The sequence below is a fragment of the Hetaerina americana genome, unplaced genomic scaffold (genome assembly GCF_022747635.1).
Source record: "Hetaerina americana unplaced genomic scaffold, ioHetAmer1.1.p SCAF_4, whole genome shotgun sequence".
In the NCBI taxonomy this organism is placed as follows: Eukaryota; Metazoa; Arthropoda; class Insecta; order Odonata; family Calopterygidae; genus Hetaerina; species Hetaerina americana.
The window spans coordinates 36,645,123-36,660,966 of NW_027286985.1; positions in this window are offsets into that span (position 1 = coordinate 36,645,123).

Below are 15,844 nucleotides of genomic sequence, written 5' to 3' on the forward strand. Positions count from 1 at the left end.
ATGACAAATCGATTTTAGTCATCACAGTATATTTTAAAATTTTATTTAAATTGCCCCAGGAATTCGAATGTTTTAACACTCACAAGTTTTATAATTTTAGAGACTTCAAGGAAGCGAGCGATGTTTAGAGCAAATAAGATGGCTGTAGTTTTGAAATAATGTGAAAAAATATCCCGTCCGTTGAAGCCGTGGTTGTAATGTGACTAATGCACAAACGAGAGGTTCTCCGGTTACTGGATAGCGGAATAGTTTTGGCAAAAGTCGCACATGCATCTACGAGGGAGCCTATGTGAAATCACTGGTAAGACAGATGAACCCTTCACAGATGAAAGGATCATGCCGAAGTAATTATAAATATTAATTTCAGCTTAATTGTAAATTATCGACTCACTAGATGTTTTATCGCGTAATTTCGCGCGAGTCTTAAGCCTCCGTGTTCGATAGGGTTTAAGAATTCTGAACTTGATAATGAGAGAACGTGTGGGTGGTCTCCCAGAGAGGGTTAAAGTTAAGGCACTCACCCGTGAGACCCATTAATGTCGGGGCGGCCCGAAGGAACCCTTCCCTCCGTTAAAGTTACAGTGAAACCAACCGTTGGGGGTTGATGGCAATATTATTCAAAACGGGATTCCAATTTCGAAGGGGGGCATTTAAACGTGATTAAAATAAAGAATGAATAGTATAAATGGAGTAAACGTTCAACATAGAACATTTTCCTGCCGTGACATGTTATTTAAATTCATAATGGAGAAAACATAATTATCACCACATTATAAAGAGAAACTGAATTTAGCTAAACCAAATTCATATCGAAGAGCGACAAAGGAGTGTTTAAACACAAAAACTATTTACGGGTCACATAATAAATTGTAATCGACCGTGACAGAGCCCTAAAAAAAGTCAAATTGCGTTATTTCTCATGAAAAAGAAATTTCTTTTCCCGAATCATCTCATCGAAATACATTTTGATCATGTTTTTCCAATGTGCGAATATTCCAAATTCTAGTTGAAATTAATTGACAGATATACATCCAAACTCACATCAAATCCCCCTGAACATTAAGCAAAGATATTTTCAATGTAAACCATATTCCACTCTATACAACATTTCCAACTGTCTCAGACATGTCGCATTTTCAAATTTAATCATTCGAAAAGAATAACCACCGAACGCTAACTAAGAATTCCAATCTTTTACACAACTATAGAAACATCTCTAACCCCTCTATTTACGAAATTTTCTCTACAAATACGGATAGATGCATAAGACGAAAATACGAGAATTGTCATTTTGCATTAAGTATGATAATGCGTGAAAGAACAGTTGCTACAACTAAACAATGATTTTATCCAATCCCCAAATCCCAAATTAGTCTCTCGTCTTCCTTCGAACTTCCCTTTCATTGCTCTAGACTCTAATGAAGGATATTTGTAACCTCTAGACGTATGCTGTTTACTCATTCCCGATTTTGAGAGTAGCACAAAGATACGTGGAATGGTTCCATATTTAGATAGAAAAAAATAACAGCCGAGGACGGTTTTCAACAGGCGAGACAGCTGGCATTGGTCCACACTTCGAAGCGATCCTGACTCAGTAGTAAAATCTATTGAATGCAGGTTAGAGTCAGGTCGACCCTTTGACAACCCACCTCTATACTTCCAGGATAAAGATCAGGAAGTCGAAGGTGGCGCCATGACAGCCATGACACGACCCGCATTCAAATCCGAAACCTTGCGGCTCAGCAGTGAGGCTCTCCTGACGCCCGAGGTTGGAGGGGAGATTATATTTTGCGCCATACAGTCCGTTTCTTGTATCGCAGTGAACTTGATACCCGAAAAAACGTCTCCCGCCATACAAACCTCTATTCCAATTCTTCAGTTCAGTCAAATTAATACCTAACCCACCAGTTCACCGCGTCATAACTGCTCTCCTTGTGATCATATTCATAATGGTTTTCATACATTCCTTCGAAATTTGTTATTCTTTATCATCATCGATGGAAATTGACTACGGCTGACATGTGGAACGGAGTAAGAAGTGAAAATCGAGCGACAGATAACCAATAATACAATCAAATATTAGCAAGCTTTAATACAATCTTAAGCGATTGCTTAAGATTGTATTAAAGCTTGCTAATATTTTTATGATCCCCTAATTTTCCAGTCATCTCAAGAACAAAAGTACAAGACGTTTCCAGGAAAATTCCGCTGGAGCGTCCATGTATGATGGTAGAGTCTGAAAGTATGGGTCAAGAAAAAATTTTGCGGAATTCTCATGTGATTAGAAGCCCTAAATCTAAATGTAATTATTGAAACACAAACGGATTTCGTAAAACTTGGCTAGGCTGTTGTATCTAATAGCTTATCAACCAAAAAATGAAATTGCTATGGCACATTTGTAGGAAAACTAGCGCATCCAGTCAAACCTTTTCATTCTTCCGAGGGCTATTATACTTGGGTTCGGGGTCTACTTCCTGGTTGCGACAGTAAAAAAATGACGTCAAGCGAATAAATCCACGGGAATTCGAAGAAATTATATATTATCTCTGCGCAAAAAGAGAAACTTACTTTACTTTATTTATCTGGCCCATAAGGATATACCGTGTATTCTTTCTCGGCTAATAGTTGATATTGATTAGCGTTTCTTTTTTAACCAAAATAAGAAAGGGAAATACAGGACACAAGTCAAATGAGAATGATTTCATTATTAAAAAAGTTAACGTGATTTTAGGTCGAGGAAATTAAATGGAAATTGAACTTAGTTCAATGCTAAAAGAGAAGCATTTAAACTGTAGATGGAAGCACAAAATCGCCCTATTGGTTAATTTTTATCAATATTTGTACAGACTCTCAATCCTTCCCTCTTTCTTATGTTTTATTTGTATAAAACTTAATTTTCTTCGATGTCTTCATTAAAAATTACTTGGTAAGGAAGGCTGTTTCTCCTTGTCAACGCATAGATTCCCTTTCCTGAAATTCTCAAATTTGTTTTAAAAAATTTGGAATTTTCAAGAAAGGTAAGAATTGGGAAACTGGCCCAATAACCTAAAAACTAAATTAGCCATACATTATTTTCACCATTTTTATGACGCGTTTTTCACTCAAACATCACGCTCAAAATGGAGCTCGATAAAATTGGGGTCCACAAGGGGCTTAGCGGCGCAGGGACGTATGATGCCCTGAACATAGGTTTTCCGCCGAGGGTCGCAGGGAATGAGTTTGAGATATGGTAGTATAGGTTCTTGGACAAAGATGAGCGCGGTTTAGAGGGGAGTGCGTGGTTGGAAGCAGTGCGCCAAGATATTTCCAATAGAGGGAGTGGAGTTATAGGGTGTAACATTCAGTAACCCGTAAATTTCATACTATGACGCTGTCATGCGTGAACGACCCACACGGTTAAATGGGGCGTTCACAGCACCAAGGCAAACCGGTGGAGTCTCGAGTAAGGAATGTAAAGGAAATAAAAACAAATGGCACTTCATAATAGTCAATAACTTGCGATAATCTCAATTAACGGACATTTTGATGCGCCTGTTTAATCTCAATTTCGTGAACAAATCATTCACTTTGGCTCTGCACAAGCTTTTCTGAACTTGAGATAAGGCGGGTGGGAAGGCACAGTCCAACTCTCTTTCATCTGGCAGAAGCCCGAAGACCTGAGCTTCCAAGTGCGTATGAAATATGGAAAACAAAAATAAGTATCGGAGAATCAGCAGACTCTTCGTTCACTCAGATTAGAAACAGTAATAGAGTACTAATCGCGCCTTTATTCCAATCAAATTTAATGTGAAAATTAAAACGCCTCTTAAATAACTTGGCTCCATTACCTTAAATAAATATTTTCTGACCGTACGTATTTACAGCGCGATTACAAGAGTAAGTACATATATTGATTTGAAAGAGTCGACTACCCTTGAACTCAAACGGCTAGTCTGTCAAGAAATGGTATGAGATTTCGTTTTAATCTATGCACTGATTTCCCGCTAAATAGATGCCTCCGAAAAATAAACTAAATACATGAATTCTGCAACGTACTTTTCTGAAAATCGTTAACATTGTTCTAGATTCAATCCTTACCGTTACTTTAACGCAAAAATATCTATAATTTCACCACACTGGGGCAAATTCTCTCAACATTTCAGCATTTCAAATCAGGACCTTGATTTATTCAATTGCTCGCGCTTTGGTCTACAAATTTAATACTTGGAAGCGACGGTCATTCCAAACAACTTAATACTTAGCAAAAGATATACCTGGTGAAACAGAAAAAATCATTCTTAGCCAGCCGTCTACTGAATTAATACTCTAGAAAAAGTCACCTCACTTAGTGGCTCTGTTTGAGTCGAATTACGGTTTTCAACAGCCGGTGAAAGCAAGAGGAGCGGTGTATTTCAAAGACATATTTGAGTAAGTATCTATCCATAAGAATGTCTCAGGCGGATAATAGTACAGTTGCTAGGGCGTTTGTCTACTGACTGTGGTCCAAACCTGGGTTACGTCTTTAGATAAGCCAAGCTCAACCCAAGCCGTGTGACTTTTCGGGGACCAGATCCTCCTGGGAACCCACAGGCGTCACAGGGAGAATAGAGCTGCTCCCACAACCGAACCCCGATATTTGAATTTCACGCACCCATAGGCTTAGTGCAAGGTGGGCTCCATCCTCAGCCTTCAGGTTGATTTCTGCGGATGAATTCAATCTAAACGCAGCTGTATGGTGAAAAACTAAAACTTTGTAATTCCACTATGTTTTATTTAGACACGACTTGGGTTTCCACGCTCAGGTCATCATCAGGTTATCACATCCCCAATATCACCTCACCATATCCTCATGAGGACGTTGAATATTGAATCCCGGGTCGTGTCAAAATAAAATACTGTGGAATTACAAAGTTATAGTCGTTCATTATAAAATGAATCGATTTTATAAAGTCTCACCTCAAACAACCAATTATTAACGCATTTGATTTTTATAAGTTTGGGTGCAGACACCATAAATGTCCAGAACGCGGTTTTGCTGATTAAGGACTCGTTGATGGCAGCTTACCTACCCCGAGAAGGTTTTAAGCCAAAAGTAGGAGGGCCCTCCACATCCGGTCGAGAGTGCGGTTACCTGCGAGAGTAGGAACCAGTCCCGTTTCGGCTTCCCGGAGATCCGGGGCGAGCGCCAAAAACTGCCGGGATCCCCGCCTCCCCCCGCCCCATTATTCCTCCTGCGGTGGCGTATTCTGAGGGGGAGCGCTCATTCATTCACCCCCGGCTATCACTGGGCACCCATTCCACGCACCTGCGCGGCACACGGCGCGCGGGATGCGGACGGAGTGCGTCACGAGAGCGAGCGACAGGGGCATACGAAGGACGGACGCGAGATACCTACACGTGTGAGAGGAGAGGACCCGGGGAGGGAGGGTGGTGATGCGGACCCGAACTGCGACACTGAAAATTAAGGGGGAGATGCTGGCGGGACCGGAGAGACTGTCTTGACCCCCTTCTTCCCTTCCTCTCACTCCATTTCGGGCCTTTCACGTGCAAGTATATTCTCTTCTAATTAAGCGTGGAAACGGGGACGGTGACGGCGGGAGGCGGGGGGGACATTCCACGGAGGTAGGGTGGGAGGACCCAGGGGTGCACACGAGGGAGATCTCCGCGGTGTAAGCGGCTGCATGGGGGGCGAGGAGGGGTTTTGAAGGGTGTGGAGGAGGATGGGAGTTGGGGTACGGGGGACCGCGAGTGGCAGCGGTGGTGTGAGAGTGGAACTGGTCGGAGGGAGGGATACCAGTCGTCCGAGAGGGAAACTGCGTCGCAGGGGATGCGAAGCGTCAGCCATTTCTCTTCGCTCAAACCGACGCTTTTGAACGGGGCCGGAACCAGGGCCTCCGCTTTGGAAACCCGACCGAGTACACTTCTTCCCAGGCCGATCCGCGCACGGGATTGCGTCGATAATCGGCGACGGAATCAATTTTCCGTGGGCTTAACACGTTGGTGGATCTGCGTGGCGGGGGGGGGGGGGGAATTGGAGCCCGGGAGTCGTCGTGTTTCTACGCCGCCATCTCATAAAAAGAGGTGTTGTCACTGTCAATACGCGTGACAGCCCGCGGGGTCTTTTCCATCATCCTATTAGTTCGCATTCCATAAACTTTCTCAGCGTCAATTTCCCAGCGGAGTGAATTGACATTTTTATGGCATGCACGTCAACATTCCGGCGCACTGCGCGACCTTGACGGGTGAAATTTACCTTCACCTAGACATTTCCAGCGAAATGTATGGAAGAAAATATTTATTAAACCGATGATCTGACTGGTTCTTTTCAGTGGATTCGGTTCTTCGACCGCTTTTGTTCTTAAAAATAAACACACGAGTTGCTTTCGACTATGATTCTTCTATAGAATGAGAGCTAATGGTCTCGGTTCCACTCCAATATCGCTTCGATTGTAGTTTCTCCAAAACGCACTAAAGATCTCCTTTCTGATCCATAACTGTACTTCAAAAGGGAAAAAGTTTTAATGAATCTTCAACAGACCATAGCCGCATCTCTTACCGTAATAATGCCTTTCGAGTAATTAGTGACGCAGCAGTTAGGAAAGGGTTCCTTCGGCAATAAGCTTTCGATTATATCGCTTCCCATCGTAAATGACCCCATTACGTTCATTACCGTTAATTAAGAAATAATAGATAGCTGGCTGGCCCGGGCTGACCTTGCCGAGTCCCGGGAATCCGGGGCCTCTAGCCACTATTTTGGAACACTCCTGTCTCTCACGTGGATATGAAATTTTTCTTTTGAATAACCTTGTACAGAAACAATCACAGGACCTACATATATGCAAAGAAGATGCTATCAAAACGGTCCTGGATTATATTTCAAACATGAATTACAAACACGGGGCAATCTCCAAGGCACGGTCAGAGAAAAATCACTGTTTCATGTTTTTAGAAATCAAGCATAGTCCAATAGTTGGGATCCGCTCATTCTTTTGCATTATAAACACTGCCGAATTTCCCATGGCAGTGCCATATAGCAGTGAAAATTTATGACCGCTTTCAACTTTGCGTTTAAACTCCGCCTTCCGCTGATTATCAACGGAGTTTATTCAGCAGCTGATTCATTAAACGCTAAAGAAATATTGACGCAATATCCCTTGCCAAATGGATTTCGCACTAAATTCTATTTCTTTCTTTGATTTTCGTATTTAAACTTTCTCACGTCACCTCTACTTTAGCACACGTCAATTAAGGTCCGTGATGAATAGTATCAATTGATGTATTGATACAGTTGGGGTAATTCCTAATTAAAATTAATCTGTGGCACCTCAGTAAAATAAACAGGGCGCGACACATTTTCTGTAAGCTACAATTCATTCACAGCCTCAACTATGAATTATATGTTAAATTGTACGCATCAATCAGAGTATTTATTAAATTTTACGTAAACTGATAGTTTCAGCTTTTCATTCTCACTAAACTCATTGATACCCGTCGAAATGATAAAAATTCAAGCTAAGATGAGAGACTGAGAGGGATTCATCCATCTAAAAAAACTACATATGCAATTTTCTAATTCCTTCAGGTGAATTGAAGACATGCATTTCAATTTTAGGTGAGATAATTAAGTATGATTACAGATATTTATCAATATCGTTATTTCTCCCAAGCCAAAATCCAGGGACGACGTAGTAATTTTAGTCGGACTTCATCATTAGGAATTAATAGTGCACCATCTAACTCTTGTTTCAAGTTTCAATTGAATTTTGGAATCACATTTAATTTCCCAAGCCATAGTGCAATAATATAATGATGTAATTTCTAATAATATCCATTTGTTTTTACTCAAAATCATTGTGTGATCAGATTAGCCTCGGAGAGTGAACGCCTTTCTTCGTATTTTCTGCTAATACAAAGTATGCTCATCAGGTATCACCGAGGTCCTCTTTTTGTCACATTATGATAAATCCTACCGAATTTTAAAGAAATCGAATATACACATTAAAAATGGAAAAAGATGAGATTTTTCTAAACAACTATTGCCACTAGGGGAGGCTAAAATGAGTATCACCTATGACGGACAGATTGGTCAATGGTGAACCAGAGTTAATTGCTAAGGAATGACGCTCTTCACTGGGGTAATGCGTTCGGTGACATTTCTCGGGGAGGCTAAATGATCGCATTTACTAATATGTCTTTTCTGTTGTAGTCAAAGTTAACCGTCACTAGCGCTGCACATAATTTTCTCCGCTCTCCGTCTCTGATGCAATCGGAACGATCGATTTAAAGGATTCATCCATTGAAAATGAAAGGAATCAACATACATATATATATATATATATATATATATATATATATATATATATATATATATATATATATATATATATATATTTATATATATTTATATACACGAGCATTTTAATGGCTTTATTACATACCCCGTAATTAAGTTATTACCCAACCCACGGAAATATTGCATATTATCCGAAAGTAAACTTCGAGTCTAAAAGAAAAAATATTATCATCTAATATACTCGTGAATATGGCTATTTTCCTCTTCTTTTCCTGTTACTTGCATTGAATTCCGAATGAAATCGAATGAATCGGGATAGAAGGATTTCTGGACATTTTAAATCTGAAATTAAAGTAGATTTTTGTGCCTTAGTGCAGAACGTAGATACTATTTATAAGAGTTTTAATCTCGTACGCCACCTCATACCATTTTTAAAGGCCAATTGAAAAGAAACTCGTGTTTAACTGCGTTCGAGATCCTGAGGAAACAGATTCTATACATGGCATTAAATCTTTAAAAAAATACTAGTCAGGCATTCTGATGAAATGTAAGGCCTCTTTATTCGTCGTTACTAACTGCATAGACGAGGTAACACGACGGCGTACTAACTCCTTTATGCGCCCAGAAGCGGAGGGTATTGAAATCGCTTTCAAAGCAGCCTCCCTTGGGTTCGAAATACAATATTCCGCATCCGAATTGAAAATGTGAAGGGGGAAAAACTACTGCCATACGGCGCCTATCCTCCCACTGGGGGTTTCCGTTACGCTCAAAAAAAAAATACCCTCCTCCTTATCCCATCACTTTCCCTACGGCCCCGGACATTCAGCATCTCCGTTTCCGCCTTTCTTTTTGCATTTAAATTAAGGATTGTAATTTTGATATGCACTGAAGCGCTGAACCTTTTTATACTGATATTTGTGTAGGGACAAATCAAGTGGATGGATGGCATACTAAGAGGCATTCGGGAGCTGAACAATGTGACAGGAGGAAAGGTAGAGTAATTAGGAAGAGAAGATATATATTTTGGAAAATAAAAACGAAGGGGGGGTGGGAGAACCGAAGTAAAACATTGTATCGTGCAGATCTTTAAGATTTTCATAAGTATTTCTTGAGTTCATAAGGATGGGTAACATGTTTTAGTGACTGTCTAAAACTTAATTTCTTTTTCATCCAAAACCTTTACTTACTGTAACAATAATTCGCAAAAGATGCTGCGTTTCTCTTGAGTTAAATACAATCCACGTGTACGGTGAGTAGCCTCTCGGCTTCTTTTGGGTCGTAGACGCGCATTTGTTTACTCAGCAAATGTGAAGCTCTTTGATACTATCGTAGGTTCCACTCAACGTTCACAATTTTTAAGACAGGTACCAAATTACCAATCGGGTATCTATCTACCTTAACGTTAAATTACCCAGAAAAACCTATCATGTGACAAAGCAATGTCCACACTGGTGGTGGAATGCATTGCAATCGGAGACGATCGGACTAGTGCCGGCCATAAAAATAGCAAAACGTCTTTTAAAGAAAGATGTAAAGTAATATTTCAAAGACATTACTCGCGCGTCTAAAATTTTGACATCATATTACGTACATTATCGTTTGACAATTTCAAATTCATTTTTCTCCGTCTCTTTGTTATGTCGCAAATTTAAAAAATGAAGTAAGTGGTCCAATGCGTTTAGTTAGATAATATATAACTATACTACCTATCATTCAAAGCCTTGCCTAATATTTTTTCTTCGTCTAAGAAATGGTAGAAGTACATAACAGTACCGTCATCTGTAGAAATCAGTGGCAAGATCGAAAACTAGACCATAGTAAAATCGTAATTTTATTGTTACTAGTCAACACGTCATTGGTGAGATGCGAGACATTTTAAAGAAATGTTTTGTGAATTGTGCAATTGCTATGATTGCTATTTGGGTTGGAGAATTTTTTCCTTTTTTTGGAGAGAATATATATATACTCTTCATTGATGTTCACACAAACAGGTGTGTCAAGTCGGAAACCACAGCACCCTCGTGAGTCAACATCGGTGCTATGCTCGGATACGATTTAATAACCCGGGTAGTTGTTGATCTTCCGCGTTGTAGAACAGGATTCAATTTACCACGTACAGGTATTGCCGGCAATCTATGTGGTGTTTAGCACTCACAACTTAAGCGACACAACCACGTGATCTCAGTTCTACTTCCCACACGGCCTACGTGAAGATATTTAAACAAGAATTTTGATCCCCATATGTCGTCAAAACTAGGTCACCTCCGACGCCAAGTTTCCCTCCGCTTTTCTTCATTCTCCACTCGTCCTTCTTACCATTTTCGCCCACCTATCTCGGGTGCAAATTCACCGAGCCGATGTGGGACCCCTCTAAAAAAAAAAGAACCGTAAAAAAATTAAAACCTGTTTTCAGGGCTTAGAAGAGATTTTGGAACTAAATCCGACCGTAGGGTAGTCCCCCATCCGCTGAAAGTAGCTCAAAATAATTACTGCGGTGGATTTAAAATAATTTACGAGCTCTCACATTTCTAAAACCTTAAATGCTTCCCTTTCTGTCTCAATCACGGCAAGGGGTTTTGTGTTTGCGGAGCAGCCATTAGATCCGGTACTTCTTTTGCCATTTACCAAGAGGAAAAATTCTAAACGCGCAGCTGTGTCTAACACCTACCATGCGAATGCGTCCTGCTAAATGAAATAAATCAATCTACCAGAGATATCACCATTATGCCATAATCTTACCTATTTTTATAAAGTATCGAAGATAATGAGATATGTTGATAGTTGCATGTCAAAAGAGAGTTTTCTTTTTAACGCGCATACTTCGCAGTCATAAACAGTGAACATGCGATTTCCATCAATTATGATTATCTTGGATCTTGTCAGAGGACAATAGGTCCACAATTACAGCCCTGGAAATATGAGATAAATCAGCGAGAATGATATGCAGATGCAAAATGATTAATCTTCACTAAAAAATTCCTAAATTTTGTAAATTACGAATAAACTCAACTGGAATTCTTTGCACTTAAACTTTAGCATTTAAGAGAAACGAAAATCCTGTTAAAGTTACAATAAATTAAAAGAAAATAATATAGTAATTAAACCGTAATATTTTTAATGCCTGTAAATTTCAAAATTACTTAAAAATTCAATTCTACTGCTATGTTCTTCAATATTTTAAGCCTTTTTTCAATCAGCATTCCTAATTCCCTGTTCTTTTTCATTCGATGTCGTTGATTCCAAAACGTTTTCTTCTACTAACTTATACCGTAAAAATTGTTTTCTAACGTAATGTTTGATAAATATTTTGAACACTTAAACTTTATACTACACTTTTAGAGAAACTTGAGTGCACTCGTAGATACCTTGATTTCAAATTACCCAATACATTAAATAACCATCTCGATTAGGAAATACTTAAAATATAATAAATAATGCTGAGTTTTGAGCACGCGTGGGCATTTTCGTTTACTCAATTTTAGCTTAAGATGCTCGGAATAAAGAGAGGCACGTAATTGTGATATTTTTGTTTATACCAGCAGTGTTTACTGAATTAAGGATTCATCTGATTCCTTTTCTATAATTATTATATGAAGTATTATAAAAGGCATGCAACGTAGGGTTAAGACTGATAATCAGCTGCCCCTAGCCGGTTCGTGGTGCAATATATACGTACTTAATAAAAACTATAAATATGAGGTGAAACAAAGATAAAACTAACTCTGAGGGATGATATTTCACTATTAAGGAAATTGAATCACTACATCCGCAGGATTGGGACGTATAGAAAAGGTAGAAATATATGGAAAATACTTCCTACTATCCCTCCCCCCCGTAAAATAATGTGAACAGTCAGTTATAAACAATGGGGGTAGTTATGCATTAAATTGATCGGGATTAATTATTACCTGCCTTGCTACATTTATGTCTTGTGTATACTTTGAGGAAAGCAACTTTGATGCAACAGAATTTTAAGTTCCGATATGTCGTCTTTCTTATGGAGTTCGTCACAACCATTCAGAGCACATCGTTTTATTTCCCAATAAGATTTCCAAAAGACTTCCCGAGAAATGACCGTTCTCGCTAGTATGCAGAAAATGCGCACTCTGACGCTAACGTATCAGGACTTGCAGATGGTGGCAAAGAGAAGGGAGGGATATGAAATGGGCGTCTTTAAAAAAATAATGCGCAGTACTAAGTGAGCTTGGACTGGAGCATACTCTTGACTAGGGTTCTGTCTTGGCGGAAGATTGCGAATTCAGAGGGGAGAGAGCGTCGGTCTTTGGAGGACGGTGAGTGACGCAGGAGGGGTGACATGAAAGCTTATCGGAATCATTTCGCTTAAATTTTCCACTTCTTTGAATAATATTTTAATCTAGCGTATGAGTACACACACACATCGGACTTAACTAAGAGAGGTAGAAAGAATGTAGAGCTAAAGAAAGAGTTATTGTATTACGTAGTATGAGCTTAGGAGTACAAAAAATTGTAGTGCAAGGGTCCAACATAAGCCTACCTAACCCGACAGGCTACTACTCATATATATATATATATATATATATATATATATATATATATATATATATATATATATATAATGGGCTGACACAATATAACACAAATAGAAAAGAATAGACACATTTAAAAGAATAGACACATTTAAAAGAACACTCGCACGGTAAATTGTTCGAGCTTTCGGCCCTCTCAGAGGCCTTCAAGAGAGACTGAAAATATTTTCAGTCTCTCTTGAAGAAGGCCTCTGAGAGGGCCGAAAGCTCGAACAATTTACCGTGTGAGTGTTCTTTTAAATGTGTCTATTCTTTTCTATTTGTGTTATATTGTGTCAGCCCATTATTGTGCCGCTCGTGTGAGTTTTTCCATACAATCGTTATATATATATATATATATATATATATATATATATATATATATATATATATATATATATATATATATATATATATATATATATATATATATATATATATATAAACATACATATAACGATTGTACGGAAAAACTCACACGAGCGGCACAATAATGGGCTGACACAATATAACACAAATAGAATGGAATAGCAACATTTAAAAGGACACTCGCACGGTAAATTGTTCGAGTTTCGGCCCTCTCAGAGGCCTGAAAAAGGCTTGAAAATAATGTGGTAACCATCGTCGTTCAGGATCAATCAGTACAAATAATTCCACGAAATAGACAGCACTAATCTTCATTACCTACAGAATACGAGCCCACACTACTTGAATTTACCTACTATTTAATAAGGTAATTGTCATTTCAATATAAATATTTATATAAAAATCATGTCAATTTTAGAACACAACGCGATGATTAGATTTTTTGCATGTTTTTAAAAAAGTTTTGAGGGCTTAGATTTTCTGTAAAACTTTTTCTTCTATAAAAAAACGCACGCCCTAATATAGCCTAAAGGTTTCAATGATGTCAACTACATATTACGCAAAAGTTCGATGCAACAGCCACGTTGAACGATTTTTATTATCTCCACAACACAAGTACTACAGACATAAATTTATTATTTTAAATTAAATAATAGATAAAAATAACTTAGCTATGTTTAAATGCGCAGAAATGTGTTGCTCCGAATTTCGTTGTTGCAAACAGGGGGCAGTCAAAAACTAAACTGCATATAGTAGTTTAAAAATAATAAATTAAACTCAATGAAACGTAAAAGTGTCCATCTTAACCTGCACAATATATGTACTATTTGGCCATTCTACCACGGAAAAGATCCAAAATTGGATATCTCCAGCAACGTCCGTTCATCATTCAGCGTGGAATACAACGGTGGATTCCCCGATGACGGAACTCTTTCCACCGAAGATTTTCCGATAGCCGTTCTATGCACATCAATGCTGGTTGTCTACTGATAATACGAAATTGGAGCAATTTAATTCCAGTGGAGTATCTCTCCTGTCACTGAACAGCCAATGGAAATTTGTTATAATTAAGCTATCAAACATAGTTTGAAAAGTTAGCATATTAGGGCAATATGCAATTTCATCTTCTAAAAACAATCTCCAGGGACGAGTTAACATATTTTAGGATTTAGAAGAATGAGTGCTTCTGTGAACGGCTTCTTCTCACGATCGCCTAAATCTTTTCCAAAACAAATCCAGAATACCAATATCCTCCTCTATTGTGGCCAAAATTTCAGGTTTTGCTACAATTAATCTTTTCATATATCAATTTCCTTAGACTTTTCTCAGAAAAAACCGCCATTTACGTCATTTCGCTTTTTTCTGCAGAATTTATATAAAAATTGTTCAATGAAAATTGTGTAACATTTTTATGAAAATGAGGTCAATTCTGGTTTGATGTATCATCTACTTGTGCTAGGTAACAAATCTTTTTTTTTTAAATGTTCACTAATTACTTCTATTTTAGAACGTTCGACCATGGCACAAGGATATACCGCAATTCATTGCGCTGCCCTAAAATTTCCTGCTGATCATAATTGCGAAGAATACTTAAAAAAAGTGGGGAAAATAAGGGTTTTGAAAACACTACTACTGTTGCGACTGAATATTTACTTTTCCAATGATGGTCGGAAAGAGTTTTACATAGAGGAGAATTGATTTCCCAAAACAATTTTTGGCATCGGCTCCCGTATTACACGGAACTATGATCCCCTGATAAGCTATCCTCCCGGCAAGCTTGTGACACTTCCTGCCTATCGCCCAGGATCCTCGTATATGAATGTGCGAGTGTGAACGTATGCATATGCGTGCATCTACACATATAGTACATAAAATTATACATGCATGCATATATAATTATAGGTAATCTACTGGTAAAGGTGGAATAGACACAACTACCAAATAAATATCTGGTACATGTATAATACACTAAAAAAAGAAGAATCGTGTCCATTTCCCAAGAAAATAATATATAATGTCAGGTTTCATCACATTAATATCATCATGATTGAAGTACTTCAAATTGAATTATTTAAATATGGAGGGTGAAAAAATGCTTGTTGAATCCTTATTTCATCCATTCCCACGAATACATTTTACGCAGAAAACTCTTCTCCGCAGGCCTCGTGAGAAAGGGATGACACGTTGGCCACTAAAAAGAGAGTCCGACGATGTAATACATTCGTTTAACGGTTTCGAGGAAAGTTCTGAAACATGGCCTCACGCAAAGCAAAAATACGAAATGCTGAAACCCCGCGGCTCGGACGAACATTGCGAACGATACCCGCCCGAGTCGGGGATCCCCCTCTTGCATTTACACCTGCCCCGTCCCTAGCTCGTAACACCACGCGGCCGGCGAATTAATATTCCGCGGTCCAGAGGAACACGGCTTACGAGATCGCCTTGGGGAGCGGGCGCCGGCGGTCGCCACCGCGAGGAGGACGATTCCTCGGCGAGGAGGGAAATGGCGCGTGGTCGGTTGTCGATCGAATGCTCTCAACTCCCTACCCACCCCACAAACTTCTCTCTCCCTTCTTCTCCGCCTCGCCTTCTTCCTCGCCTCTTCGGCCCATTTCTGGGTCTGGCCTAGAAGGAGGAGGAGGTAGGCAAAGACGTAGGA